Genomic DNA, 27,145 nt, shown 5'->3' on the forward strand with positions numbered 1-27,145 from the left:
AGAGAAAAGGGGCGTGCAGGGCATGGTGGCCTTTTGCGGCGCTTGGCTGACCCCTAGTTTGCATTAAACACCTCCACCCTCCTTTGGTGTGGGGCTCATGTTGGCTATGCCCCAGCCCCTGAAGCATTCAAGCTGATTTCTTGCAGCAGCTGGGCACTGTAACAGCTCCAGAGCTGCTCTGTAAGGCAAGTAAAAGGGTGTGGGCCCTGCAGCACTACCTGTAGTTCGCATTGTGCGTTGGAAGGCACAAAGTAAGCAGACAGGAGGAGAAGTCAGGATAGTGCGCAAGGGCATAGAAGGGAGCGGCTCAAGAAAAGAGAAGTGGAAACAGACAGCAAACTAGGCTGGAGAGAGACCTGAGACAAAGAGATCTGAATTATACGAGAGCCGACCATGGGAAACACAAATTATGCAGTCAAGTTTCCCACATTTGGGGAAATCGCAGGAGCAGCACACCCAGAGCAATGGGTGAGCCTTGCCCTGGGAGAAGCACCTTCATGATCATAGTATCTCACCTGGCAGGTAAGTAGGAGTTGGGCTAGAGCTGGGGAGGGTCGCTGCTCGGGTACCCCCCTGTAAAGTGAAGGAGATCCAACTGAGGCAGCACAAGGGAACTCTCGAAAGAAGAACAAGGCTAGAGGAAAATCTGAGACAAAGAAATCTGACTTTTACCAGAGCTGACCAGAGGAAAGCACAAACACAGTCCCCCACTACCACAAATAATGCAGTCAAGTTTCCCACATTTGGGGAAATCACAGGGGTCAGCATACCCAAAATGCAATGAATGAACCTCACCCTGGGAGAACAATCTTCATGACCATGGTATCTCCTATGCAAAATAAGTATGATTTGGAATAGGGCTGGGGAGGGCCGCTGCTCATGCACATCTCTGTCAAGTAAAGGAGATTCAACTGAGGCAGCACAAGGGAACTCTCATCTGGGGACAACAACTGCAGGGAGAACACATATTTTCAGATGAACATGGGAGGGCAGAAGGCTGCCTAATACTGAAGCACCCCCAAACAACAAACCAAATGCAACAACTAGTGCAAGCATTCCTGGGGGAAGTTCTGCAGAAGACGGATTTGCATACGGTGATGTCATCCAAGCAGTGGGTCAAAGTTGGCTTCAACCCTCATCTGCATATGAAAAGAGAAAAGGGGCGTGCAGGGCATGGCGGCCTTTTGCGGTGCTTGGATGACCCCTAGTTCGCATTAAACACCTCCACCCTCCTTTGGTGTGGGGCTCATGTTGGCCATGCCCCATCCCCTGAAGCATTCAAGCAGATTTCTTGCAGCAGCTGGGCACTGTAACAGCTCCAGAGCTGCTCTGTAAGGCAAGTAAAAGGGTGTGGGCCCTGCAGCACTACCTGTAGTTTGCATTGTGCATTGGAAGGCACAAAGTAAGCAGACGGGAGGAGAAGTCAGGATAGTGCACAAGGGTATAGAAGGGAGCGGCTGAAGAAAAGAGAAGTGGAAACAGACAGCAAACTAGGCTGGAGAGAGACCTGAGACAAAGAGATCTGAATTATACGAGAGCCGACCAGGGGAAACACAAATTATGCAGTCAAGTTTCCCACATTTGGGGAAATCGCAGGGGCAGCACACCCAGAGTGCAATGGGTGAGCCTTGCCCTGGGAGAAGCACCATCATGATCATAGTATCTCACCTGGCAGGTAAGTAGGAGTTGGGCTAGAGCTGGGGAGGGTCTCTGCTCGGGCACCCCCCTGTCAAGTGAAGGAGATCCAACTGAGGCAGCACAAGGGAACTCTCGAAAGAAGAACAAGGCTAAAGGAAAATGTGAGACAAAGAAATCTGACTTTTACCAGAGCTGACCAGAGGAAAGCACAAACACAGTCTCCCACTACCACAAATAATGCAGTCAAGTTTCCCACATTTGGGGAAATCACAGGGGGCAGCATACCCAAAATGCAATGAATGAACCTCACCCTGGGAGAAAAATCTTCATGACCATGGTATCTCCTATGCAAAATAAGCATGATTTGGAATAGGGCTGGGGAGGGCCGCTGCTCATGCACATCTCTGTCAAGTAATGGAGATTCAACTGAGGCAGCACAAGGGAACTCTCATCTTGGGTCAACAACTGCAGGGAGAACACATATTTTCAGATGAACATGGGAGGGCAGAAGGCTGCCTAATACTGAAGCACCCCCAAACAACAAACCAAATGCAACAACTAGTGCAAGCATTCCTGGGGGAAGTTCTGCAGAAGACGGATTTGCATACGGTGATGTCATCCAAGCAGTGGGTCAAAGTTGGCTTCAACCCTCATCTGCATATGAAAAGAGAAAAGGGGCGTGCAGGGCATGGCGGCCTTTTGCGGTGCTTGGATGACCCGTAGTTCGCATTAAACACCTCCACCCTCCTTTGGTGTGGGGCTCATGTTGGCCATGCCCCATCCCCTGAAGCATTCAAGCTGATTTCTTGCAGCAGCTGGGCACTGTAACAGCTCCAGAGCTGCTCTGTAAGGCAAGTAAAAGGGTGTGGGCCCTGCAGCACTACCTGTAGTTTGCATTGTGCATTGGAAGGCACAAAGTAAGCAGACGGGAGGAGAAGTCAGGATAGTGCACAAGGGTATAGAAGGGAGCGGCTGAAGAAAAGAGAAGTGGAAACAGACAGCAAACTAGGCTGGAGAGAGACCTGAGACAAAGAGATCTGAATTATACGAGAGCCGACCAGGGGAAACACAAATTATGCAGTCAAGTTTCCCACATTTGGGGAAATCGCAGGAGCAGCACACCCAGAGTACAATGGGTGAGCCTTGCCCTGGGAGAAGCACCTTCATGATCATAGTATCTCACCTGGCAGGTAAGTAGGAGTTGGGCTAGAGCTGGGGAGGGTCGCTGCTCGGGTACCCCCCTGTAAAGTGAAGGAGATCCAACTGAGGCAGCACAAGGGAACTCTCGAAAGAAGAACAAGGCTAAAGGAAAATCTGAGACAAAGAAATCTGACTTTTACCAGAGCTGACCAGAGGAAAGCACAAACACAGTCTCCCACTACCACAAATAATGCAGTCAAGTTTCCCACATTTGGGGAAATCACAGGGGTCAGCATACCCAAAATGCAATGAATGAACCTCACCCTGGGAGAACAATCTTCATGACCATGGTATCTCCTATGCAAAATAAGTATGATTTGGAATAGGGCTGGGGAGGGCCGCTGCTCATGCACATCTCTGTCAAGTAAAGGAGATTCAACTGAGGCAGCAAAAGGGAACTCTCATCTTGGGACAACAACTGCAGGGAGAACACATATTTTCAGATGAACATGGGAGGGCAGAAGGCTGCCTAATACTGAAGCACCCCCAAACAACAAACCAAATGCAACAACTAGTGCAAGCATTCCTGGGGGAAGGCCTGCCGCAGATGGATTTGCATATGGTGATGTCATCCAAGCAGTGGGTCAAAGTTGGCTTCAACCCTCGTCTGCATATGAAAACAGAAAAGGGGCGTGCAGGGCATGGTGGCCTTTTGCGGCGCTTGTCTGACCCCTAGTTTGCATTAAACACCTCCACCCTCCTTCGGTGTGGGGCTCATGTTGGCTATGCCCCAGCCCCTGAAGCATTCAAGCTGATTTCTTGCAGCAGCTGGGCACTGTAACAGCTGCTCTGTAAGGCAAGTAAAAGGGTGTGGGCCCTGCAGCACTACCTGTAGTTTGCATTGTGCATTGGAAGGCACAAAGTAAGCAGACGGGAGGAGAAGTCAGGATAGTGCACAAGGGTATAGAAGGGAGCGGCTGAAGAAAAGAGAAGTGGAAACAGACAGCAAACTAGGCTGGAGAGAGACCTGAGACAAAGAGATCTGAATTATACGAGAGCCGACCAGGGGAAACACAAATTATGCAGTCAAGTTTCCCACATTTGGGGAAATTGCAGGAGCAGCACACCCAGAGTACAATGGGTGAGCCTTGCCCTGGGAGAAGCACCTTCATGATCATAGTATCTCACCTGGCAGGTAAGTAGGAGTTGGGCTAGAGCTGGGGAGGGTCGCTGCTCGGGTACCCCCCCTGTAAAGTGAAGGAGATCCAACTGAGGCAGCACAAGGGAACTCTCGAAAGAAGAACAAGGCTAAAGGAAAATCTGAGACAAAGAAATCTGACTTTTACCAGAGCTGACCAGAGGAAAGCACAAACACAGTCTCCCACTACCACAAATAATGCAGTCAAGTTTCCCACATTTGGGGAAATCACAGGGGTCAGCATACCCAAAATGCAATGAATGAACCTCACCCTGGGAGAAAAATCTTCATGACCATGGTATCTCCTATGCAAAATAAGTATGATTTGGAATAGGGCTGGGGAGGGCCGCTGCTCATGCACATCTCTGTCAAGTAAAGGAGATTCAACTGAGGCAGCACAAGGGAACTCTCATCTTGGGACAACAACTGCAGGGAGAACACATATTTTCAGATGAACATGGGAGGGCAGAAGGCTGCCTAATACTGAAGCACCCCCAAACAACAAACCAAATGCAACAACTAGTGCAAGCATTCCTGGGGGAAGTTCTGCAGAAGACGGATTTGCATACGGTGATGTCATCCAAGCAGTGGGTCAAAGTTGGCTTCAACCCTCATCTGCATATGAAAAGAGAAAAGGGGCGTGCAGGGCATGGCGGCCTTTTGCGGTGCTTGGATGACCCCTAGTTCGCATTAAACACCTCCACCCTCCTTTGGTGTGGGGCTCATGTTGGCCATGCCCCATCCCCTGAAGCATTCAAGCTGATTTCTTGCAGCAGCTGGGCACTGTAACAGCTCCAGAGCTGCTCTGTAAGGCAAGTAAAAGGGTGTGGGCCCTGCAGCACTACCTGTAGTTTGCATTGTGCATTGGAAGGCACAAAGTAAGCAGACGGGAGGAGAAGTCAGGATAGTGCACAAGGGTATAGAAGGGAGCGGCTGAAGAAAAGAGAAGTGGAAATAGACAGCAAACTAGGCTGGAGAGAGACCTGTGACAAAGAGATCTGAATTATACGAGAGCCGACCAGGGGAAACACAAATTATGCAGTCAAGTTTCCCACATTTGGGGAAATCGCAGGAGCAGCACACCCAGAGTACAATGGGTGAGCCTTGCCCTGGGAGAAGCACCTTCATGATCATAGTATCTCACCTGGCAGGTAAGTAGGAGTTGGGCTAGAGCTGGGGAGGGTCGCTGCTCGGGTACCCCCCTGTAAAGTGAAGGAGATCCAACTGAGGCAGCACAAGGGAACTCTCGAAAGAAGAACAAGGCTAAAGGAAAATCTGAGACAAAGAAATCTGACTTTTACCAGAGCTGACCAGAGGAAAGCACAAACACAGTCTCCCACTACCACAAATAATGCAGTCAAGTTTCCCACATTTGGGGAAATCACAGGGGTCAGCATACCCAAAATGCAATGAATGAACCTCACCCTGGGAGAAAAATCTTCATGACCATGGTATCTCCTATGCAAAATAAGTATGATTTGGAATAGGGCTGGGGAGGGCCGCTGCTCATGCACATCTCTGTCAAGTAAAGGAGATTCAACTGAGGCAGCACAAGGGAACTTTCATCTGGGGACAACAACTGCAGGGAGAACACATATTTTCAGATGAACATGGGAGGGCAGAAGGCTGCCTAATACTGAAGCACCCCCAAACAACAAACCAAATGCAACAACTAGTCCAAGCATTCCTGGGGGAAGTTCTGCAGAAGACGGATTTGCATACGGTGATGTCATCCAAGCAGTGGGTCAAAGTTGGCTTCAACCCTCATCTGCATATGAAAAGAGAAAAGGGGCGTGCAGGGCATGGCGGCCTTTTGCGGTGCTTGGATGACCCCTAGTTCGCATTAAACACCTCCACCCTCCTTTGGTGTGGGGCTCATGTTGGCCATGCCCCATCCCCTGAAGCATTCAAGCTGATTTCTTGCAGCAGCTGGGCACTGTAACAGCTCCAGAGCTGCTCTGTAAGGCAAGTAAAAGGGTGTGGGCCCTGCAGCACTACCTGTAGTTTGCATTGTGCATTGGAAGGCACAAAGTAAGCAGATGGGAGGAGAAGTCAGGATAGTGCACAAGGGTATAGAAGGGAGCGGCTGAAGAAAAGAGAAGTGGAAACAGACAGCAAACTAGGCTGGAGAGAGACCTGAGACAAAGAGATCTGAATTATACGAGAGCCGACCAGGGGAAACACAAATTATGCAGTCAAGTTTCCCACATTTGGGGAAATCGCAGGGGCAGCACACCCAGAGTGCAATGGGTGAGCCTTGCCCTGGGAGAAGCACCTTCATGATCATAGTATCTCACCTGGCAGGTAAGTAGGAGTTGGGCTAGAGCTGGGGAAAGTCGCTGTTCGGGCACCCCCCTGTCAAGTGAAAGAGATCCAACTGAGGCAGAACAAGGGAACTCTCGAAAGAAGAACAAGGCTAGAGGAAGATCTGAGACAAAGAAATCTGACTTTTTCCAGAGCTGACCAGAGGAAAGCACAAACACAGTCCCCCACTACCACAAATAATGCAGTCGAGTTTCCCACATTTGGGGAAATCACAGGGGTCAGCATACCCAAAATGCAATGAATGAACCTCACCCTGGGAGAACAATCTTCATGACCATGGTATCTCCTATGCAAAATAAGTATGATTTGGGATAGGGCTGGGGAGGGCCGCTGCTCATGCACATCTCTGTCAAGTAAAGGAGATTCAACTGAGGCAGCACAAGGAAACTCTCATCTGGCGACAACAACTGCAGGGAGAACACATATTTTCAGATGAACATGGGAGGGCAGAAGGCTGCCTAATACTGAAGCACCCCCAAACAACAAACCAAATGCAACAACTAGTACAAGCATTCCTGGGGGAAGTTCTGCAGAAGACGGAATTGCATACGGTGATGTCATCCAAGCAGTGGGCCAAAGTTGGCTGGAACCCTCATCTGCATATGAAAAGAGAAAAGGGGTATGCAGGGCATGGCGGCCTTTTGCGGTGCTTGGATGACCCTTAGTTCGCATTAAACACCCCCACCCTCCTTCGGTGTGGGGCTCATGTTGGCCATGCCCCATCCCCTGAAGCATTCAAGCTGATTTCTTGCAGCAGCTTGGCACTGTAACAGCTCCAGAGCTGTTCTGTTAGGCAAGTAAAAGGGTGTGGGCCCTGCAGCACTACCTGTAGTTTGCATTGCGCATTGGAAGGCACAAAGTAAGCAGACAGGAGGAGAAGTCAGGATAGGGCACAAGGGTATAAAAGGGAGCGGCTCAAGAAAAGAGAAGTTGAAACAGACAGCAAACTAGGCTGGAGAGAGACCTGAGACAAAGAGATCTGAATTATACGAGATCTGACCAGGGGAAACACAAATTATGCAGTCAAGTTTCCCACATTTGGGGAAATCGAAGGGGCAGCACACCCAGAGTGCAATGGGTGAGCCTTGCCCTGGGAGAAGCACCTTCATGATCATAGTATCTCACCTGGCAGGTAAGTAGGAGTTGGGCTAGAGCTGGGGAGGGTCGCTGCTCGGGCACCCCCCTGTCAAGTGAAGGAGATCCAACTGAGGCAGCACAAGGAAACTCTCGAAAGAAGAACAAGGCTAGAGGAAGATCTGAGACAAAGAAATTTGACTTTTACCAGAGCTGACCAGAGGAAAACACAAACACAGTCCCCCACTACCAACAAATAAAGCAGTCGCGTTTCCCACATTTGGGGAAATCACAGGGGTCAGCATACCCAGAATGCAATGAATGAACCTCACCCTGGGAGAGTAATCTTCATGACCATGGTATCTCCTATGCAAAATAAGTATGATTTGGGATAGGGCTGGGGAGGGCCGCTGCTCATGCACATCTCTGTCAAGTAAAGGAGATTCAACTGAGGCAGCACAAGGGAACTCTCATCTGGGGACAACAACTGCAGGGAGAACACATATTTTCAGATGAACATGGGAGGGCAGAAGGCTGCCTAATACTGAAGCACCCCCAAACAACAAACCAAATGCAACAACTAGTGCAAGCATTCCTGGGGTAAGTTCTGCAGAAGACGGATTTGCATACGGTGATGTCATCCAAGCAGTGGGTCAAAGTTGGCTTCAACCCTCATCTGCATATGAAAAGAGAAAAGGGGCGTGCAGGGCATGGCGGCCTTTTGCGGTGCTTGGATGACCCCTAGTTCGCATTAAACACCCCCACCCTCCTTTGGTGTGGGGCTCATGTTGGCCATGCCCCATCCCCTGAAGCATTCAAGCTGATTTATTGCAGCAGCTGGGCACTGTAACAGCTCCAGAGCTGCTCTGAACGGCAAGTAAAAGGGTGTGGGCCCTGCAGCACTACCTGTAGTTTGCATTGTGCATTGGAAGGCACAAAGTAAGCAGACGGGAGAAGTCAGGATAGTGCACAAGGGCATAGAAGGGAGCGGCTCAAGAAAAGAGAAGTTGAAACAGACAGCAAACTAGGCTGGAGAGAGACCTGAGACAAAGAGATCTGAATTATACGAGAGCCGACCAGGGGAAACACAAATTATGCAGTCAAGTTTCCCACATTTGGGGAAATCGCAGGAGCAGCACACCCAGAGTGCAATGGGTGAGCCTTGCCCTGGGAGAAGCACCTTCCTGATTATAGTATCTCACCTGGCAGGTAAGTAGGAGTTGGGCTAGAGCTTGGGAGGGTCGCTGCTCGGGCACCCCCCTGTCAAGTGAAGGAGATCCAACTGAGGCAGCACAAGGAAACTCTCGAAAGAAGAACAAGGCTAGAGGAAGATCTGAGACAAAGAAATCTGACTTTTACCAGAGCTGACCAGAGGAAAGCACAAACACAGTCCCCCACTACCACAAATAATGCAGTCGAGTTTCCCAAATTTGGGGAAATCACAGGGGTCAGCATACCCAGAATGCAATGAATGAACCTCACCCTGGGAGAACAATCTTCATGACCATGGTATCTCCTATGCAAAATAAGTATGATTTGGGATAGGGCTGGGGAGGGCCGCTGCTCAGGCACATCTCTGTCAAGTAAAGGAGATTCAACTGAGGCAGCACAAGGGAACTCTCATCTGGGGACAACAACTGCAGGGAGAACACATATTTTCAGATGAACATGGGAGGACAGAAGGCTGCCTAATACTGAAGCACCCCCAAACAACAAACCAAATGCAACAACTAGTAAAAGCATTCCTGGGTGAAGGTCTGCAGAAGACGGATTTGCATACGGTGATGTCATCCAAGCAGTGGGCCAAAGTTGGCTGGAACCCTCATCTGCATATGAAAAGAGAAAAGGGTTATGCAGGGCATGGCGGCCTTTTGCGGCGCTTGGATGACCCCTAGTTCGCATTAAACACCTCCACCCTCCTTCGGTGTGGGGCTCATGTTGGCTATGCCCCAGCCCCTGAAGCATTCAAGCTGATTTCTTGCAGCAGCTGGGCACTGTAACAGCTCCAGAGCTGCTCTGTAAGGCAACTAAAAGGGTGTGGGCCCTGCAGCACTACCTGTAGTTCGCATTGTGCGTAGGAAGGCACAAAGTAAGCAGACGGGAGAAGTCAGGATAGTGCGCAAGGGCATAGAAGGGAGCGGCTCAAGAAAAGAGAAGTGGAAACAGACAGCAAACTAGGCTGGAGAGAGACCTGAGACAAAGAGATCTGAATTATACGAGAGCCGACCAGGGGAAACACAAATTATGCAGTCAAGTTTCCCACATTTGGGGAAATCGCAGGGGCAGCACACCCAGAGTGCAATGGGTGAGCCTTGCCCTGGGAGAAGCACCTTCATGATCATAGTATCTCACCTGGCAGGTAAGTAGGAGTTGGGCAAGAGCTGGGGAGGGTCGCTGCTCGGGCACCCCCCTGTCAAGTGAAGGAGATCCAACTGAGGCAGCACAAAGGAACTCTCGAAAGAAGAACAAGGCTAGAGGAAGATCTGAGACAAAGAAATCTGACTTTTACCAGAGCTGACCAGAAGAAAGCACAAACACAGTCCCCCCACTACCAACAAATAAAGCAGTCGCGTTTCCCACATTTGGGGAAATCACAGGGGTCAGCATACCCAGAATGCAATGAATGAACCTCACCCTGGGAGAGTAATCTTCATGACCATGGTATCTCCTATGCAAAATAAGTATGATTTGGGATAGGGCTGGGGAGGGCCGCTGCTCATGCACATCTCTGTCAAGTAAAGGAGATTCAACTGAGGCAGCACAAGGGAACTCTCATCTGGGGACAACAACTGCAGGGAGAACACATATTTTCAGATGAACATGGGAGGACAGAAGGCTGCCTAATACTGAAGCACCCCCAAACAACAAACCAAATGCAACAACTAGTGCAAGCATTCCTGGGGGAAGGCCTGCAGCAGATGGATTTGCATACGGTGATGTCATCCAAGCAGTGGGTCAAAGTTGGCTTCAACCCTCGTCTGCATATGAAAAGAGAAAAGGGGCGTGCAGGGCATGGCGGCCTTTTGCGACGCTTGGATGACCCCTAGTTCGCATTAAACACCTCCACCCTCCTTCGGTGTGGGGCTCATGTTGGCTATGCCCCAGCCCCTGAAGCATTCAAGCTGATTTCTTGCAGCAGCTGGGCACTGTAACAGCTCCAGAGCTGCTCTGTACGGCAAGTAAAAGGGTGTGGGCCCTGCAGCACTACCTGTAGTTTGCATTGTGCATTGGAAGGCACAAAGAAAGCAGACAGGAGGAGAAGTCAGGATAGTGCACAAGGGTATAAAAGGGAGGGGCTCATGAAAAAAGAAGTGGAAACAGACAGCAAATTAGGCTGGAGAGAGACCTGAGACAAAGAGATCTGAATTATACGAGAGCCGACCAGGGGAAACACAAATTATGCAGTCAAGCTTCCCACATTTGGGGAAATCAGAGTGCAATGGGTGAGCCTTGCCCTGGGAGAAGCACCTTCATGATCATAGTATCTCACCTGGCAGGTAAGTAGGAGTTGGGCTAGAGCTGGGGAGGGTCGCTGCTCGGGCACCCCCCTGTCAAGTGAAAGAGATCCAACTGAGGCAGCACAAGGGAACTCTCGAAAGAAGAACAAGGCTAGAGGAAGATCTGAGACAAATAAATCTGACTTTTACCAGAGCTGACCAGAGGAAAGCACAAACACAGTCCCCCACTACCACAAATAATGCAGTCGAGTTTCCCACATTTGGGGAAATCACAGGGGTCAGCATACCCAGAATACAATGAATGAACCTCACCCTGGGAGAACAATCTTCATGACCATGGTATCTCCTATGCAAAATAAGTATGATTTGGGATAGGGCTGGGGAGGGCCGCTGCTCAGGCACATCTCTGTCAAGTAAAGGAGATTCAACTGAGGCAGCACAAGGGAACTCTCATCTGGGGACAACAACTGCAGGGAGAACACATATTTTCAGATGAACATGGGAGGGCAGAAGGCTGCTTAATACTGAAGCACCCCCAAACAACAAACCAAATGCAACAACTAGTGCAAGCATTCCTGGGGGAAGGCCTGCAGCAGATGGATTTGCATACGGTGATGTCATCCAAGCAGTGGGTCAAAGTTGGCTTCAACCCTCGTCTGCATATGAAAAGAGAAAAGGGGCGTGCAGGGCATGGCGGCCTTTTGCGGCGCTTGGATGACCCCTAGTTCACATTAAACACCTCCACCCTCCTTCGGTGTGGGGCTCATGTTGGCTATGCCCCAGCCCCTGAAGCATTCAAGCTGATTTCTTGCAGCAGCTGGGCACTGTAACAGCTCCAGAGCTGCTCTGTACGGCAAGTAAAAGGGTGTGGGCCCTGCAGCACTACCTGTAGTTTGCATTGTGCATTGGAAGGCACAAAGTAAGCAGACAGGAGGAGAAGTCAGGATAGTGCACAAGGGTATAAAAGGGAGGGGCTCATGAAAAAAGAAGTGGAAACAGACAGCAAACTAGGCTGGAGAGAGACCTGAGACAAAGAGATCTGAATTATACGAGAGCTGACCAGGGGAAACACAAATTATGCAGTCAAGCTTCCCACATTTGGGGAAATCGCAGGGGCACCACACCCAGAGTGCAATGGGTGAGCCTTGCCCTGGGAGAAGCACCTTCATGATCAAAGTATCTCACCTGGCAGGTAAGTAGGAGTTGGGCAAGAGCTGAGGAGGGTCGCTGCTCTGGCACCCCCCTGTCAAGTGAAAGAGATCCAACTGAGGCAGCACAAGGGAACTCTCGAAAGAAGAACAAGGCTAGAGGAAGATCTGAGACAAATAAATCTGACTTTTACCAGAGCTGTCCAGAGGAAAGCACAAACACAGTCCCCCACTACCACAAATAATGCAGTCGAGTTTCCCACATTTGGGGAAATCACAGGGGTCAGCATACCCAGAATGCAATGAATGAACCTCACCCTGGGAGAACAATCTTCATGACCATGGTATCGCCTATGCAAAATAAGTATGATTTTGGATAGGGCTGGGGAGGGCCGCTGCTCAGGCACATCTCTGTCAAGTAAAGGAGATTCAACTGAGGCAGCACAAGGGAACTCTCATCTGGGGACAACAACTGCAGGGAGAACACATATTTCCAGATAAACATGGGAGGGCAGAAGGCTGCCTAATACTGAAGCACCCCCAAACAACAAACCAAATGCAACAACTAGTACAAGCATTCCTGGGGGAAGGCCTGCAGCAGATGGATTTGCATATGGTGATGTCATCCAAGCAGTGGGTCAAAGTTGGCTTCAACCCTCGTCTGCATATGAAAAGAGAAAAGGGGCGTGCAGGGCATGGCGGCCTTTTGCGGCGCTTGGATGACCCCTAGTTCGCATTAAACACCTCCACCCTCCTTCGGTGTGGGGCTCATGTTGGCTATGCCCCAGCCCCTGAAGCATTCAAGCTGATTTCTTGCAGCAGCTGGGCACTGTAACAGCTCCAGAGCTGCTCTGAACGGCAAGTAAAAGGGTGTGGGCCCTGCAGCACTACCTGTAGTTTGCATTGTGCATTGGAAGGCACAAAGTAAACAGACGGGAGAAGTCAGGATAGTGCGCAAGGGCATAGAAGGGAGCGGCTCAAGAAAAGAGAAGTTGAAACAGACAGCAAACTAGGCTGGAGAGAGACCTGAGACAAAGAGATCTGAATTATATGAGAGCCGACCAGGGGAAACACAAATTATGCAGTCAAGTTTCCCACATTTGGGGAAATCGCAGGAGCAGCACACCCAGAGTGCAATGGGTGAGCCTTGCCCTGGGAGAAGCACCTACATGATCATAGTATCTCACCTGCCAGGTAAGTAGAAGTTGGGCTAGAGCTGGGGAGGGTCGCTGCTCGGGTACCCCCCTGTCAAGTGAAGGAGATCCAACTGAGGCAGCACAAGGGAACTCTCGAAAGAAGAACAAGGCTAGAGGAAGATCTGAGACAAATAAATCTGACTTTTACCAGAGCTGACCAGAGGAAAGCACAAACACAGTCCCCCACTACCACAAATAATGCAGTCGAGTTTCCCACATTTGGGGAAATCACAGGGGTCAGCATACCCAGAATGCAATGAATGAACCTCACCCTGGGAGAACAATCTTCATGACCATGGTATCTCCTATGCAAAATAAGTATGATTTGGGATAGGGCTGGGGAGGGCCGCTGCTCAGGCACATCTCTGTCAAGTAAAGGAGATTCAACTGAGGCAGCACAAGGGAACTCTCATCTGGGGACAACAACTGCAGGGAGAACACAAATTTTCAGATGAACATGGGAGGGCAGAAGGCTGCCTAATAATGAAGCACCCCCAAACAACAAACCAAATGCAACAACTAGTGCAAGCATTCCTGGGGGAAGGCCTGCAGCAGATGGATTTGCATACGGTGATGTCATCCAAGCAGTGGGTCAAACAACAAACCAAATGCAACAACTAGTGCAAGCATTCCTGGGGGAAGGCCTGCAGCAGATGGATTTGCATACGGTGATGTCATCCAAGCAGTGGGTCAAAGTTGGCTTCAACCCTCGTCTGCATATGAAAAGAGAAAAGGGGCGTGCAGGGCATGGCGGCCTTTTGCGGCGCTTGGATGACCCCTAGTTCGCATTAAACACCTCCACCCTCCTTCGGTGTGGGGCTCATGTTGGCTATGCCCCAGCCCCTGAAGCATTCAAGCTGATTTCTTGCAGCAGCTGGGCACTGTAACAGCTCCAGAGCTGCTCTGTACGGCAAGTAAAAGGGTGTGGGCCCTGCAGCACTACCTGTAGTTTGCATTGTGCATTGGAAGGCACAAAGTAAGCAGGCAAGGTCCAGAGAACAGTTAGAGGTCGGAGTAGCACTATCTCAAGTAGTACTACGACAGCACGGATGGATTCAAAATATTCCAAAATCGCAGCTGATTCCGACGACACGTCTGCTGTTCCTAGGGATGATTCTGGACACAGTACAGAAAAAGGTGTTTCTCCCGGAGGAGAAAGCCAAGGAGTTATCCGACATAGTCAGGAACCTCCTAAGACCAGGCCAAGTGTCAGTACAATGCACAATGGTCCTGGGAAAGATGGTGGCTTCTTACGAAGCGATTCCATTCGGCAGATTCCATGCAAGAACTTTTCAGTGGGATCTGCTGGACAAATGGTCCGGATCGCATCTTCAAATGCATCAGCGGATAACCCTGTCTCCAAGGACAAGGATGTCTCTCCTGTGGTGGTTACAGAGTGCTAATCTCCTAGAGGGCCGCAGATTCGGCATTCAGGATTGGGTCCTGGTGACCACGGATGCCAGCCTGAGAGGCTGGGGAGCAGTCACACAGGGAAGAAATTTCCTGGGCTTGTGGTCAAGCATGGAAACGTCACTTCACATAAATATCCTGGAACTAAGGGCCATTTACAATGCCCTAAGTCAGGCAAGACCTCTGCTTCAGGGTCAGCCGGTGTTGATCCAGTCGGACAACATCACGGCAGTCGCCCACGTAAACAGACAGGGCGGCACAAGAAGCAGGAGGGCAATGATGGAAGTGGCAAGGATTCTTCGCTGGGCGGAGAATCATGTGATAGCACTGTCAGCAGTGTTCATTCCGGGAGTGGACAACTGGGAAGCAGACTTCCTCAGCAGACACGATCTTCACCCGGGGGAGTGGGGACTTCACCCAGAAGTCTTCCACATGATTGTGAACCGTTGGGAAAAACCAAAGGGTGGACATGATGGCGTCCCGCCTCAACAAAAAGCTGGACAGATATTGCGCCAGGTCAAGGGACCCTCAGGCAATAGCTGTGGACTCTCTGGTAACACCGTGGGTGTACCAGTCAGTGTATGTGTTCCCTCCTCTTCCTCTCATACCAAAAGTACTGAGAATCATAAGAAGGAGAGGAGTAAAGACTATACTCGTGGCTCCGGATTGGCCAAGAAGGACTTGGTACCCGGAAATTCAAGAGATGCTCACGGAAGACCCGTGGCCTCTACCTCTAAGAAAGGACCTGCTCCAGCAGGGACCATGTCTGTTCCAAGACTTACCGCGGCTGCGTTTGACGGCATGGCGGTTGAACGCCGGATCCTGAAGGAAAAAGGCATTCCGGATGAAGTCATCCCTACCCTGATCAAAGCCAGGAAGGATGTAACCATACAACATTATCACCGTATTTGGCGTAAATATGTTGCGTGGTGCGAGGCCAGGAAGGCCCCTACAGAGGAATTTCAACTGGGTCGTTTCCTGCATTTCCTGCAAACAGGACTGTCTATGGGCCTCAAATTAGGGTCCATTAAGGTTCAAATTTCGGCCCTGTCAATATTCTTCCAAAAAGAACTGGCTTCTGTTCCTGAAGTTCAGACGTTTGTCAAGGGAGTACTGCATATACAGCCTCCTTTTGTGCCTCCAGTGGCACCTTGGGATCTCAATGTAGTTTTGGGATTCCTAAAATCACATTGGTTTGAACCACTCACCACTGTGGACTTAAAATATCTCACATGGAAAGTGGTAATGCTGTTAGCCCTGGCTTCAGCCAGGCGTGTCTCAGAATTGACCAAAACAAAAAACTGCAACAAACGAGCGCCTAATCATCAAAATAAAAAGTGAAAACCAATACGTGTTTCATAGAATTAAATAATCACAATTTTATGTTCCTGATAGTCTGCGCTTGCCGGAATACTATGTGTAGTATTGTGGTGATAGCATAGAAAAAGAACAAACGGCTGCGCTGAATATCAGGAACGAAACATGATGTACAGAGAGCCAACGTAAAAAATAACAATGTTTATTAATAAAACATATAAAAAGATTAATTGTCAAATAACCGGTGAAAAATATATACAAATATATATAAGAACAGTCACTAGACGTGAACTAGTGGTATATTGTAATGACTCAGCTTATTGGGGTGAAAAGTTCAGTGATTCACTTGTTAGATAGTTGATAAATACCAGGTGTGTTGGTAGGATCCTAATGAATAAAAAAGTCCCTCAGTTGAAATTGATATTCAATACCTTTCCAAAATGGGCTGGTAAGAGCCGAGCGTCCTCGGCTTCAATGTCCTGCAATGCCCATATACGCTGTGCAGCGGAAAGGAATGGACCGTCTCTCTCACAACCCGGTCGTGGCGGCGTGTGCGCTGAAGCCGCTGATGTCGGATGCTGTAGAAGGAGGGTGCAGCGGGGACCAAGGAACACCTGGAAGATTTCACCTGAGCTGAGTGTGGATAGGGGCGGGTCCTGACGCGTTTCGTCACGTTCACGTGACTTTCTCAAAGGTAGAATGTTCTTATATATATTTATATATATTTTTCACCGGTTATTTGACAATTAATCTTTTTATATGTTTTATTAATAAACATTGTTATTTTTTACGTTGGCTCTCTGTACATCGTGTCTCAGAATTGGCGGCTTTATCCTATAAAAGCCCTTACCTAATTTTTCATATGTGGTGCCTGCGGCTACTAGGGACTTGGAGGATTCCAAGTTGCTGGACGTAGTCAGGGCCCTGAAAATATATGTTTCCAGGACGGCTGGAGTCAGAAAATCTGATTCGCTGTTTATCCTGTATGCACCCAGCAAGCTGGGTGCTCCTGCTTCTAAGCAGACGATTGCTCGTTGGATTTGTAGTACAATTCAGCTTGCACATTCTGTGGCAGGCCTGCCACAGCCAAAATCTGTAAAAGCCCATTCCACACGGAAAGTGGGCTCATCTTGGGCGGCTGCCCGAGGGGTCTCGGCTTTACAACTTTGCCGAGCAGCTACTTGGTCAGGGGAAAACATGTTTGCTAAATTCTACAAATTTGATACCCTGGCTGAGGAGGACCTGGAGTTCTCTCATTCGGTGCTGCAGAGTCATCCGCACTCTCCCACCCGGTTGGGAGCTTTGGTATAATCCCCATGGTCCTTTCGGAGTCCCCAGCATCCACTAGGACGTTAGAGAAAATAAGAATTTACTTACCGATAATTCTATTTCTCATAGTCCATAGTGGATGCTGGGCGCCCATCCCAAGTGCGGATTGTCTGCATTACTTGTACATAGTTATTGTTACAAAAATCGGGTTATTGTTGTTGTGAGCCATCTTTTCAGAGGCTCCTTCTGTTATCATGCTGTTAACTGGGTTCAGATCACAAGTTGTACGGTGTGATTGGTGTGGCTGGTATGAGTCTTACCCGGGATTCAAAATCCTTCCTTATTGTGTACGCTCATCCGGGCACAGTATCCTAACTGAGGCTTGGAGGAGGGTCATAGGGGGAGGAGCCAGTGCACACCAGCTAGTCCTAAAGCTTTTACTTTGTGCCCAGTCTCCTGCGGAGCCGCTATTCCCCATGGTCCTTTCGGAGTCCCCAGCATCCACTACGGACTATGAGAAATAGAATTATCGGTAAGTAAATTCTTATTTTCTGGACTGTGTCCAGGATCATCCTTAGGAATAGAAGACGTGTCGTCGGAATCAGCTGCGATTTTGGAATATTAAGAATCCAACCGTGCTGCCGCAACACTACTTGAGATAGTGCTACCCCGACTACCAACTGTTCCCTGGATCTTGCCCTTATCCGGAGATCGTCCAAGTAAGGGATAATTAAAACTCCCTTCCTTCGAAGGAGTATCATCATTTCGGCCATTACTTTGGTAAAGACCCGGGGTGCCGTGGACAAACCAAACGGCAGCGTCTGAAACTGATAGTGACAGTTCTGTACCACAAACCTGAGGTACCCTTGGTGAGAAGGGTAATTTGGGACATGGAGATAAGCATCCTTGATGTCCAGAGACACCATATAATCCCCTTCTTCCCGGTTTGCCATCACCGCTCTGAGTGACTCCATCTTGAATTTGAACCTTTGTATGTAAGTGTTCAAGGATTTCAGATTTAAATTAGGTCTCACCGAGCCGTCCGGCTTCGGTACCACAAACAGCGTGGAATAATACCCCTTTCCCTGTTGTAGGAGGGGTACCTTGATTATCACCTGCTGGGAATACAGCTTGTGAATGGCTTCCCATACCGCCTCCCTGTCGGAGGGAGACGTCGGTAAAGCAGACTTTAGGAAAACGGCGAAGGGGAGACGTCTCGAATTCCAATTTGTACCCCTGAGATACCACCTGAAGGATCCAGGGGTCCACCTGTGAGTGAGCCCACTGCACGCTGAAATTTATGAGACGGGCCCCCACCGTTTCTGTTCCTGGGAACTGGCTGTTTGCTGCAGCCTTTTTCCTCTCCCTCTGCCACGGGGCAGAAATGAGGAGCCTTTTGCCTGCTTGCCCTTATGGGGCCCAAAGGACTGCGCCTGATAATACGGCGTCTTCTTATGTTGAGAGGCTACCTGGGGTAAAAATGTGGATTTCCCAGCCGTTGCCGTGGCCACCAGGTCTGTTAGACCTACCCCAAATAACTCCTCCCTTTTATAAGGCGATACTTCCATATGCCTTTTGGAATCAGCATCACCTGACCACTGTCTTGTCCATAACCCTCTTCTGGCAGAAATGGACAGCGCACTTACTCTTGATGCCAGTCGGCAAATATCCCTCTGTGCATCACGCATATATAGAAAGCATCTTTTAAATGCTCTATAGTCAGTAATATACTGTCCCTATCTAGGGTATCAATATTGTCAGTCAGGGAATCCGACCAAGCCACCCCAGCACTGCACATCCAGGCTGAGGCGATTGCTGGTCGCAGTATCACACCCGTGTGAGTGTATATACATTTTAGGATATTTTACTGCTTTCTGTCAGCAGGTTCCTTAAGGGCGGCCGTATCCGGGGACGGTAGTGCCACCTGTTTAGACAAGCGTGTGAGCGCTTTATTCACCCTAGGGGGTGTTTCCCAATGTGCCCTATCCTCTGGCGGGAAGGGGTATGATGCTAATAACTTTTTAGGAATTAACAGTTTTTATCGGGGGAAACCCACGCATCATCACACACTTCATTTAATTCCTCAGATGCAGGAAAAACTACAGGCAGTTTTTTCTCACCCAACATAATACCCTTTTTAGTGGTACTGGTATTATCAGAAATGTGTAAAAACATTTTCCATAGCCTCAATCATGTAACGTGTGGCCCTACTGGAAGTCACATTCGTCTCTTAATCGTCGACACTGGAATCAGTATCCGTGTCGGCGTCTGTATCTGCCATCTGCGGTAACGGGCGTTTTAGAGCCCCTGATGGCTTTTGAGACACCTGGACAGGCACAGGCTGAGTAGCCGGCTGTCTCATGTCATCAATCTTTTGTAAAGAGCTGACACTGTCACGTAATTCCTTCCATAAGCTCAGCCACTCAGGTGTCGACTCCCTAGGGGGTGACAACTCCATTACAGGCAATTGCTCCGCCTCCACACCATTTTCTTCCTCATACATGTCGACACAATCGTACCGACACACACACACACAGGGAATGCTCTGATAGAGGACAGGACCCCACTAGCCCTTTGGGGAGACAGAGGGAGAGTATGCCAGCACACACCAGAGCGCTATATATATATATATATATATACAGGGATAACCTTATATAAGTGTTTTTCCCCTTATAGCTGCTGTATTGTTATACTACGCCTAATTAGTGCCCCCCTCTCTTTTTTAACCCCTTTCTGTAGTGTAGTAACTGCAGGGGAGAGCCAGGGAGTTTCCCTCCAACGGAGCTGTGAGAGAAAATGGCGCCAGTGTGCTGAGGAGATAGGCTCCGCCCCCTTCTCGGCGGCCTTTTCTCCCGTTTTTCTGTGGAATCTGCCAGGGGTTAAAATTCATCCATATAGCCCTGGGGGCTATATGTGATGTATTTTCGCCAGCCAAGGTGTTTCTATTGCTGCTCAGGGTGCCCCCCCTAGCGCCCTGCACCCTCAGTGACCGAAGTGTGAAGTGTGCTGAGGAGCAATGGCGCACAGCTGCAGTGCTGTGCGCTACCTTGGTGAAGACAGGATGTCTTCTGCCGCCGATTTTCCGGACCTCTTCTTGCTTCTGGCTCTGTAAGGGGGCCGGCGGCGCGGCTCTGGGACCGAGCTCCGAGGCTGGGCCTGTGTTCGGTCCCTCTGGAGCTAATGGTGTCCAGTAGCCTAAGAAGCCCAATCCACTCTGCACGCAGGTGAGTTCGCTTCTTCTCCCCTTAGTCCCTCGATGCAGTGAGCCTGTTGCCAGCAGGTCTCACTGAAAATAAAAAACCTAAAACTAAACTTTCACTAAGAAGCTCAGGAGAGCCCCTAGTGTGCACCCTTCTCGGCCGGGCACAAAAATCTAACTGAGGCTTGGAGGATTGTCATAGGGGGAGGAGCCAGTGCACACCAGGTAGTCCTAAAGCTTTACTTTTGTGCCCAGTATCCTGCGGAGCCGCTAATCCCCATGGTCCTTACGGAGTTCCCAGCATCCACTAGGACGTCAGAGAAACACTGATAGAGTACATTATATTTATGAATTAATTGCTTCCAGATTCTGCAGCAGCATCATCAGCACCACCAGTGTTACTCACAGTCACTTCACACTGACTGCTGCACAACACATCACTTAATTTCCGGGCCGCCCGCCACCTGGTGAAGAGACATGGGAGATGAAGGACCAGCAGTGCCACGTTGAGCGGAAGTATTGTGAATTAGTTACCCACACACTCCTTGTGACACCTGCTCCCCGTCTGCCCTCCCACCCGCCGCCTGCCGTCCGGAACCCGCACTGACAAGTAAGTCTCAGCAGAATGTGTCTGCCAGCAGCTCCCAGTCCCTCCTAGAGGAACACTGCCAGTGGTGTGGCGGCCGCGGCACACTAGGACTGAGAGACCGCAGCAGGAGGAAAGCACAGGTGGGCGGGAGGAGAGCATGGGCGGACATCACCACGTCACATTGCAAGGTGACGCCAGTCCCCCCAGTGAGGCCGCCGACGAATGCACTCAGCATAGTATTAGCAGCAGGCAGAGGGGGGTCGGGTGCACCCGACCAGACGGACTGAAAGGGGTCCCATGTTTACACATGGGATCCCTTTCCACGAATGCAGACATCCGAATCTCGCGAGAATCCGACAGCGGGATGATGACGTTCGTGCGCGCTCGGGCTAGCCGAGCAAGGCGGGAAGGTTCGAACCTGCCTCGGACCCGTGTAAAATGGGTGAAGTTCGGGGGGTTCGGATTCCGACGAACCGAACCCACTCATCACTAGTATGTACGTGAGTGTCAGGTGCCGTGCGCGTACATACGTGTCAGTGCCGTGCGTGTACGTACGTGTGTGTCAAGTGTCGTACGTGTACGTGTGTGTGTGTGTGTGTGTGTCAGGTGGCGCGTACCTACATGTGTGTATGTCAGGTGCTGTGCATGTGTGTACGTACAGGCGTGTGTCAGGTGCCGCGCGTGTACGTACGTGTGTGTGTGTGTGTGTGCCAGGAGCCGCGCGTGTACATGCGTGTGGGTGTCAGGAGCCGTGCGTATACGTACATACGTGTAGGTGTCAGGTGCCGTGCGTATACGTATATACGTGTGTGTGTCAGGAGCCGCGCGTGTTCGTACATGTGTGTGTGTGTGTGTGTGTCAGGAGCCACGCGTGTGTGTGTGTCAGGAGCCACGCGTGTTCGTACATGTGTGTCAGGTGCCGCACGTGTATGTGTGTGTGTGTTAAATTCCGCGTGTGTACGTACGTATGTGTGTGCCTGGAGCCGCACGTGTACATACATGTGTGTGTGTGTCAGGTGCTGTACGTGTATGTGTGTGTCTCAGGTGCTGCACGTGTATATGTGTGTATCTCAGGTGCTGCATTTGTATGCGTCAGCTGCCACGTGGGTGTCAGGTGTTGAGCGTGTATGTGTTTGTGTCGCATCTGTATGTGTGTGACTGTCAGGTGCTGCACGTGTATGTGTGTGTTAGGTGCTGCATGTATATATGTGTGTGTTAGGTGCTGTTCATGTATGTGGGAGTGGCAGGTGCTACATGTGTATATATGTGTGAGTGGCAGGTGCTGCGTGTGTATACGAGTGTGTGTGAGGTGCTGCGAGTGTATGTGTGTGTTAGGTGCTCTGAGTGTATATGATTGTGTGTCAGGTGCTGTGCGTGTGTGCGTTAAATGCCACATGTATGTATGTGTGTCAGGTGCTGCGTGTGTGTGTGTGGGTGTGTCAGGTGCTGCATGTCTGTGTGTGTGGGTGTGTCAGGTGCTGCATGTGTGTGTGTGTGTGTGTGTCTGTCAGGTGCTGCATGTGTGTGTCAGGTGCTGCATGTCTGCGTGTGTGTGTCAGGCGCTGCATGTCTGTGTCAGGTGCTGCGTGTGTGTGTGTCAGGTGCTGTGTGTGTGTGTGTGTCAGGTGCTGCGTATGTGTGTGTGTGTCAGGTGCTGCGTGTCTGTGTCAGGTGCTGCGTGTCTGCGTGTGTGTGTCAGGTGCTGCGTGTCTGCGTGTGTGTGTCAGGTGCTGCATGTCTGCGTGTGTGTGTCAGGTGCTGCGTGTGTGTGTGTGTGTCAGGTGCTGCGTGTCTGCGTGTGTGTGTCAGGTGCTGCGTGTCTGTGTGTGTGTGTCAGGCGCTGCATGTCTGTGTGTCAGGTGCTGCGTGTGTGTGTGTGTGTGTCAGGTGCTGTGTGTGTGTGTCAGGTGCTGCGTGCCGTGTGCGTGTGTCAGGTGCGTGAGTGTGCGTGTGTCAGGTGCGTGAGTGTGTGTGTGTCAGGTGCGTGAGTGTGTGTGTGTGTGTCAGGTGCGTGAGTGTGTGTGTCAGGTGCGTGAGTGTGTGTGTGTCAGGCGCTGCGTGTCTGTGTGTGTCAGGCGCTGCGTGTCTGTGTGTGTCAGGCGCTGCGTGTGAGTGTGTGCGTGTGTGTCAGGTCCGTGTGAGTGTCAGGTGCTGCGTCTGTGTGTGTGTGTCAGGTGCTGCGTGTGTGCGTGTGTGTCAGGCGCTGCGTGTGCGTGTGTCAGGCGCTGCAGGGAGGGCGGGGGGGACGGACACACAGCAGGGAGGGCGGGGGGAGAACGGACACACAGCAGAGAGGAGGAGTAGGGGTGGACAGACACAGCGGGAGGAGGGGGGGTGGCCTGACACAGCGGGAGGAGGGGGGGTGGCCGGACACAGCGGGAGGAGGGGGGGGTGGCCGGACACAGCGGGAGGGGGAGGGTGGCCGGACACAGTGGGAGGGGGGGGTGGACGGACACAGCGGGAGGGGGGGTGGCCGGACACAGCGGGAGGGGGTGGCGGCCGGACACAGCGGGAGGAGGGGAGGGTGGCCGGACACAGCGGGAGGAGGGGAGGGTGGCCGGACACAGCGGGAGGGGGGGGGGTGGCCAGACACAGCGGGAGTGGGGGGGGGTGGCCGGTCACAGCGGGAGGGGGGGGTGGCCGGACACAGCGGGAGGGGGGGGGTGGACGGACACAGCGAGAGGGGGGGGGGGTGGCCGGACACAGCGGGAGGGGGGGGTGGCCGGACACAGCGGGAGGAGGGGAGGGTGGCCGGACACACAGCAGGGAGGGCACGGGGGGGAACACACTGCAGGGAGGAGGGGGGGACACACAGCAGGGAGGGCAAGGGGGGGGGCGACGGACACACAGCAGGGGGGGGGAGACGGACACACAGCAGGGAGGGCGAGAGGGGGAAGGGGGGGTGACTGGTGACCATAGAGACCTTGATAAATACCGCATACTGCAGGTAGGGAGGGCCGGACACAGCGGGAGGAGGAGGAGGGAGGAGTGGCCGGACACAGCTGCCCGAGACGCCTCCTACTGCCAGCCGCACCACAGACGCGGGGAGGAGACGCAGGCAGCCACCAGGGAAGGTCCGGCGGGCGGCCGGGCACACAGCGGGCAAGCGGGCGGGCGAGCGGGCGGGCGGGCGGGCGGGAGGGGAGGGTGGCCGGGCGGGCGGGAAGGGAGGGTGGCCGGACACGCGGGGGAGAAGTGGAAGCTGGGTACACAGCGGTGGGCTGCCTGACAGAACTCACCCAGTGCTACGCAGCTCCGGCGATCTCCTCCCGCTTCATGGACCTCAATGAACTCACACGCCGGGAACCGCTGGCTGTCCTCCTGCAGCTCCACGTGACTCCTTCCCGCTCTGTCTCCTCGTGCCCAACTGCCAGAGCTACTCTCTGTACACCCCCTGCTGGCGGTCACTGCGCAGGCGCAACAAATTGAAATGCCCTATCTCTATAATGGGGCATATTTCTCTTAATTAAAAAAACCCTATAACTTTCTGAAAAACCACAACCCCAAAAGGCACTACACTGGGGCATACTCTATCTAGTAAAACAAACCCCAAGTCTTAATTCGTCCTCTATCCTGAGTTATGCCTTCCCAAAAAAATCTTCATTCACTCTATAGGAAAACGTTGTCAAAAAGCCACAGAGGGAGTGGCAGAAAAAAACTGACAGTTGGAACTTTAGCTTACTCCCAATTCCTCATTTTTTATTATTTTGCCCTGAAATTTGGCCTGCAGCAGCGGATGACGATTCTACGCGTCCATGCCAAATTTCAGCTCAGTACGTCCTATCAGTTTTGAGGTGTAGCCCCTCAAACACCATGCCCCCATCTCAGAAGTTCCCTATGGGAGAATTCCGTTTGTTCGATTCAGCCTTAATATAAGGGCACGACTGTGCCCTTATAATTGACAGTATTGTTTTCTTTCAAAAATCCACTTAATTTTCTTTACCCGATTATTAAAATGGTAATTGACAAAAACAAACTACATTGTCACCAGAAGAGCAATACAAAATGTACTAGTGATATATTAAAATCATCTTTCCAGCTTGAATTTCAATGATGCATTGGCGCAACGATTTTGTGAGAAACATCTTCACCCTTAAATAAAGATTTTCTTAATTCCTTACCTGTGTGCTAATTAGATATCACCTTGTTTTCACATTAAACAGACTTCCACATGAGAAAACAGCAAAGATGCAGTGGCGTTAATGTTTCCTGGTGTCAACCTGTATTATTTCCGTAGACATTGAAATGAGGATGCATCTTGCTGCCTTTCCAATGAAGCAAGTTTAATTTAGTAATAGGTGAAAAACCATCCCTACAAAGATGTTAATCAGATACTTGGCTTTGTGGACACTTTTCAGAGAACAAATTAGTTAGCATAAAAATAAAGCCAGAAAATGAAGAGCTGTTTAATCACTCAATTGGATTTTTCTGCCAGCATTTTTCTTTTTCTCTGCAACCCACTGCTAAATTGTGCTTCCTAGCTGTTTTTTTATAAAATCACTGAATCAAATCTAACTCTGATTACATCAGAGAAGGCCAGGTACCCTACACCATAAGAGGGGGTTTGCAATTTTGACTTGTCTACTTAAATATCACCAAAATCTGATCACAAGGTCAATTACGTCCCTGGGTGGGATTGAACCACCAACCTTTTGATTAATAGCTGAACACACTAACCGATTGCGCCACAGAGACACTTTGCAAAAAGTATATACTGACAAAGACTAATAAGCATTCATCTAGAACGTTTCCTAGAAAAACTTTAAAAAGTCAATAATCTGGAGAGTGTTTGTAAGATGTTTCTTCCAGCAACCAATGAAGAAACACATTGGTACTTTCGCATGATGAGTGAGTGCTTCAGGATCTCTTGCACTTACATGTGCAGCAGAGTACTGCAATGGAAGCATGCTGGGTCCATAACCCAGAGGTAGGCAGATTGAAACTATCCTTTGCTATATGCATTTTTTTGTTGTTCATTAAAGTAATCCAAAACTGGGATTGATATTTTAGCTTTTATTTTTACTTAAAGTACAATAACTTTTACCATTTTAATTTGTTTTAATAGTATATTGACAGTATTGTTTTCTTTCAAAAATCCACTTAATTTTCTTTACCCTATTATTAAAATGGTAATTGACAAAAACAAACTACATTGTCACCAGAAGGGCAATACAAAATGTACAAGTGATATATTAAAATCATCTTTCCAGCTTGAATTTCAATGATGCATTGGGGCAACGATTTTGTGAGAAACATCTTCACCCTTAAATAAAGATTTTCTTAATTCCTTACCTGTGTGCTAATTAGATATCACCTTGTTTTCACATTAAACAGACTTCCACATGAGAAAGCAGCAAGGATGCAGTGGCGTTAATGTTTCCTGGTGTCAACCTGTATTATTTCAGTAGATATTGAAATGAGGATGCATCTTGCTGCCTTTCCAATGAAGCAAGTTTAATTTAGTAATAGGTGAAAAACCATCCCTACAAATATGTTAATCAGATACTTGGCTTTGTGGACACTTTTCAGAGAACAAATTAGTTAGCATAAAAATAAAGCCAGAAAATGAAGAGCTGTTTAATCACTCAATTGGATTTTTCTGCCAGCATTTTTCTTTTTCTCTGCAACCCACTGCTAAATTGTGCTTCCTAGCTGTTTTTATAAAATCACTGAATCAAATCTAACTCTGATTACATCAGAGAAGGCCAGGTACCCTACACCATAACAGGGGGTTTGAAATTTTGACTTGTCTACTTAAAGATCACCAAAATCTGATAACAAGGTCAATTAAGTCCCTGGGTGGGATTGAACCACCAACCTTTTGGTTAATAGCCTTACACACTAACTGATTGCGCCACCGCGACACTTTGCAAAAGTACATACTGACAAAGGCTAATAAGCATTCATCTAGAACGATTCCTAGAAACATTTTAAAAAGTCAATAATGTGGAGAGTTTTTGTATGATGTTTCTTCCATCAACCAATGAAGAAACACATTGGTACTTTCCCATGATGAGTGAGTGCTTCAGGATCTCTTGCACTTACATGTGCAGCAGAGTACTGTAATGGAAGCATGCTGGGTCCATAACCCAGAGGTAGGCAGATTGAAATTATCCTCTGCTATATGCATTTTTTTTTTGTTAATTAAAGTAATCCAAAACTGGGATTGATATTTTTGCTCTTT

The 27,145-nt window shown here is 49.8% G+C and overlaps 21 non-coding genes and 2 pseudogenes across 21 annotated transcripts; all 23 read right to left on the reverse strand.

The window, feature by feature from the left end:
• Nucleotides 1-380: 380 nt before the first annotated feature.
• On the reverse strand, nucleotides 381-530 carry LOC134991921 (U1 spliceosomal RNA; annotated as a pseudogene).
• Nucleotides 531-682: 152 nt separating this feature from the next.
• LOC134992115 (U1 spliceosomal RNA) lies at nucleotides 683-846 on the reverse strand. The gene has a single exon (XR_010196307.1). It is a non-coding gene; the product is annotated as a U1 spliceosomal RNA (small nuclear RNA).
• A 674-nt stretch (nucleotides 847-1,520) lies between these two features.
• LOC134992444 (U1 spliceosomal RNA) lies at nucleotides 1,521-1,683 on the reverse strand. Its single transcript, XR_010196615.1, has one exon. It is a non-coding gene; the product is annotated as a U1 spliceosomal RNA (small nuclear RNA).
• Nucleotides 1,684-1,835: 152 nt separating this feature from the next.
• On the reverse strand, nucleotides 1,836-1,999 carry LOC134992314 (U1 spliceosomal RNA). Its single transcript, XR_010196494.1, has one exon. It is a non-coding gene; the product is annotated as a U1 spliceosomal RNA (small nuclear RNA).
• Nucleotides 2,000-2,673: 674 nt separating this feature from the next.
• LOC134992470 (U1 spliceosomal RNA) lies at nucleotides 2,674-2,836 on the reverse strand. Its single transcript, XR_010196632.1, has one exon. It is a non-coding gene; the product is annotated as a U1 spliceosomal RNA (small nuclear RNA).
• A 152-nt stretch (nucleotides 2,837-2,988) lies between these two features.
• Nucleotides 2,989-3,152, reverse strand: LOC134992229 (U1 spliceosomal RNA). Its single transcript, XR_010196414.1, has one exon. It is a non-coding gene; the product is annotated as a U1 spliceosomal RNA (small nuclear RNA).
• Nucleotides 3,153-3,818: 666 nt separating this feature from the next.
• Nucleotides 3,819-3,981, reverse strand: LOC134992438 (U1 spliceosomal RNA). The gene has a single exon (XR_010196610.1). It is a non-coding gene; the product is annotated as a U1 spliceosomal RNA (small nuclear RNA).
• A 153-nt stretch (nucleotides 3,982-4,134) lies between these two features.
• On the reverse strand, nucleotides 4,135-4,298 carry LOC134992267 (U1 spliceosomal RNA). The gene has a single exon (XR_010196450.1). It is a non-coding gene; the product is annotated as a U1 spliceosomal RNA (small nuclear RNA).
• A 674-nt stretch (nucleotides 4,299-4,972) lies between these two features.
• Nucleotides 4,973-5,135, reverse strand: LOC134992471 (U1 spliceosomal RNA). The gene has a single exon (XR_010196633.1). It is a non-coding gene; the product is annotated as a U1 spliceosomal RNA (small nuclear RNA).
• A 152-nt stretch (nucleotides 5,136-5,287) lies between these two features.
• LOC134992268 (U1 spliceosomal RNA) lies at nucleotides 5,288-5,451 on the reverse strand. The gene has a single exon (XR_010196451.1). It is a non-coding gene; the product is annotated as a U1 spliceosomal RNA (small nuclear RNA).
• A 674-nt stretch (nucleotides 5,452-6,125) lies between these two features.
• Nucleotides 6,126-6,288, reverse strand: LOC134992395 (U1 spliceosomal RNA). Its single transcript, XR_010196569.1, has one exon. It is a non-coding gene; the product is annotated as a U1 spliceosomal RNA (small nuclear RNA).
• A 152-nt stretch (nucleotides 6,289-6,440) lies between these two features.
• LOC134992156 (U1 spliceosomal RNA) lies at nucleotides 6,441-6,604 on the reverse strand. Its single transcript, XR_010196344.1, has one exon. It is a non-coding gene; the product is annotated as a U1 spliceosomal RNA (small nuclear RNA).
• A 674-nt stretch (nucleotides 6,605-7,278) lies between these two features.
• Nucleotides 7,279-7,441, reverse strand: LOC134992421 (U1 spliceosomal RNA). The gene has a single exon (XR_010196593.1). It is a non-coding gene; the product is annotated as a U1 spliceosomal RNA (small nuclear RNA).
• Nucleotides 7,442-7,593: 152 nt separating this feature from the next.
• LOC134992427 (U1 spliceosomal RNA) lies at nucleotides 7,594-7,758 on the reverse strand. The gene has a single exon (XR_010196599.1). It is a non-coding gene; the product is annotated as a U1 spliceosomal RNA (small nuclear RNA).
• A 671-nt stretch (nucleotides 7,759-8,429) lies between these two features.
• LOC134992517 (U1 spliceosomal RNA) lies at nucleotides 8,430-8,592 on the reverse strand. Its single transcript, XR_010196675.1, has one exon. It is a non-coding gene; the product is annotated as a U1 spliceosomal RNA (small nuclear RNA).
• A 152-nt stretch (nucleotides 8,593-8,744) lies between these two features.
• On the reverse strand, nucleotides 8,745-8,908 carry LOC134992105 (U1 spliceosomal RNA). The gene has a single exon (XR_010196297.1). It is a non-coding gene; the product is annotated as a U1 spliceosomal RNA (small nuclear RNA).
• A 671-nt stretch (nucleotides 8,909-9,579) lies between these two features.
• On the reverse strand, nucleotides 9,580-9,742 carry LOC134992396 (U1 spliceosomal RNA). The gene has a single exon (XR_010196570.1). It is a non-coding gene; the product is annotated as a U1 spliceosomal RNA (small nuclear RNA).
• Nucleotides 9,743-9,894: 152 nt separating this feature from the next.
• LOC134992377 (U1 spliceosomal RNA) lies at nucleotides 9,895-10,060 on the reverse strand. The gene has a single exon (XR_010196550.1). It is a non-coding gene; the product is annotated as a U1 spliceosomal RNA (small nuclear RNA).
• A 972-nt stretch (nucleotides 10,061-11,032) lies between these two features.
• Nucleotides 11,033-11,196, reverse strand: LOC134992111 (U1 spliceosomal RNA). The gene has a single exon (XR_010196303.1). It is a non-coding gene; the product is annotated as a U1 spliceosomal RNA (small nuclear RNA).
• Nucleotides 11,197-11,870: 674 nt separating this feature from the next.
• On the reverse strand, nucleotides 11,871-12,033 carry LOC134991914 (U1 spliceosomal RNA). Its single transcript, XR_010196132.1, has one exon. It is a non-coding gene; the product is annotated as a U1 spliceosomal RNA (small nuclear RNA).
• Nucleotides 12,034-12,185: 152 nt separating this feature from the next.
• On the reverse strand, nucleotides 12,186-12,349 carry LOC134992176 (U1 spliceosomal RNA). Its single transcript, XR_010196364.1, has one exon. It is a non-coding gene; the product is annotated as a U1 spliceosomal RNA (small nuclear RNA).
• A 692-nt stretch (nucleotides 12,350-13,041) lies between these two features.
• LOC134992355 (U1 spliceosomal RNA) lies at nucleotides 13,042-13,183 on the reverse strand (annotated as a pseudogene).
• Nucleotides 13,184-13,335: 152 nt separating this feature from the next.
• On the reverse strand, nucleotides 13,336-13,499 carry LOC134992390 (U1 spliceosomal RNA). Its single transcript, XR_010196563.1, has one exon. It is a non-coding gene; the product is annotated as a U1 spliceosomal RNA (small nuclear RNA).
• Nucleotides 13,500-27,145: the final 13,646 nt, after the last annotated feature.

This window comes from Pseudophryne corroboree, unplaced genomic scaffold (genome assembly GCF_028390025.1).
Source record: "Pseudophryne corroboree isolate aPseCor3 unplaced genomic scaffold, aPseCor3.hap2 scaffold_121, whole genome shotgun sequence".
Taxonomy (NCBI): Eukaryota; Metazoa; Chordata; class Amphibia; order Anura; family Myobatrachidae; genus Pseudophryne; species Pseudophryne corroboree.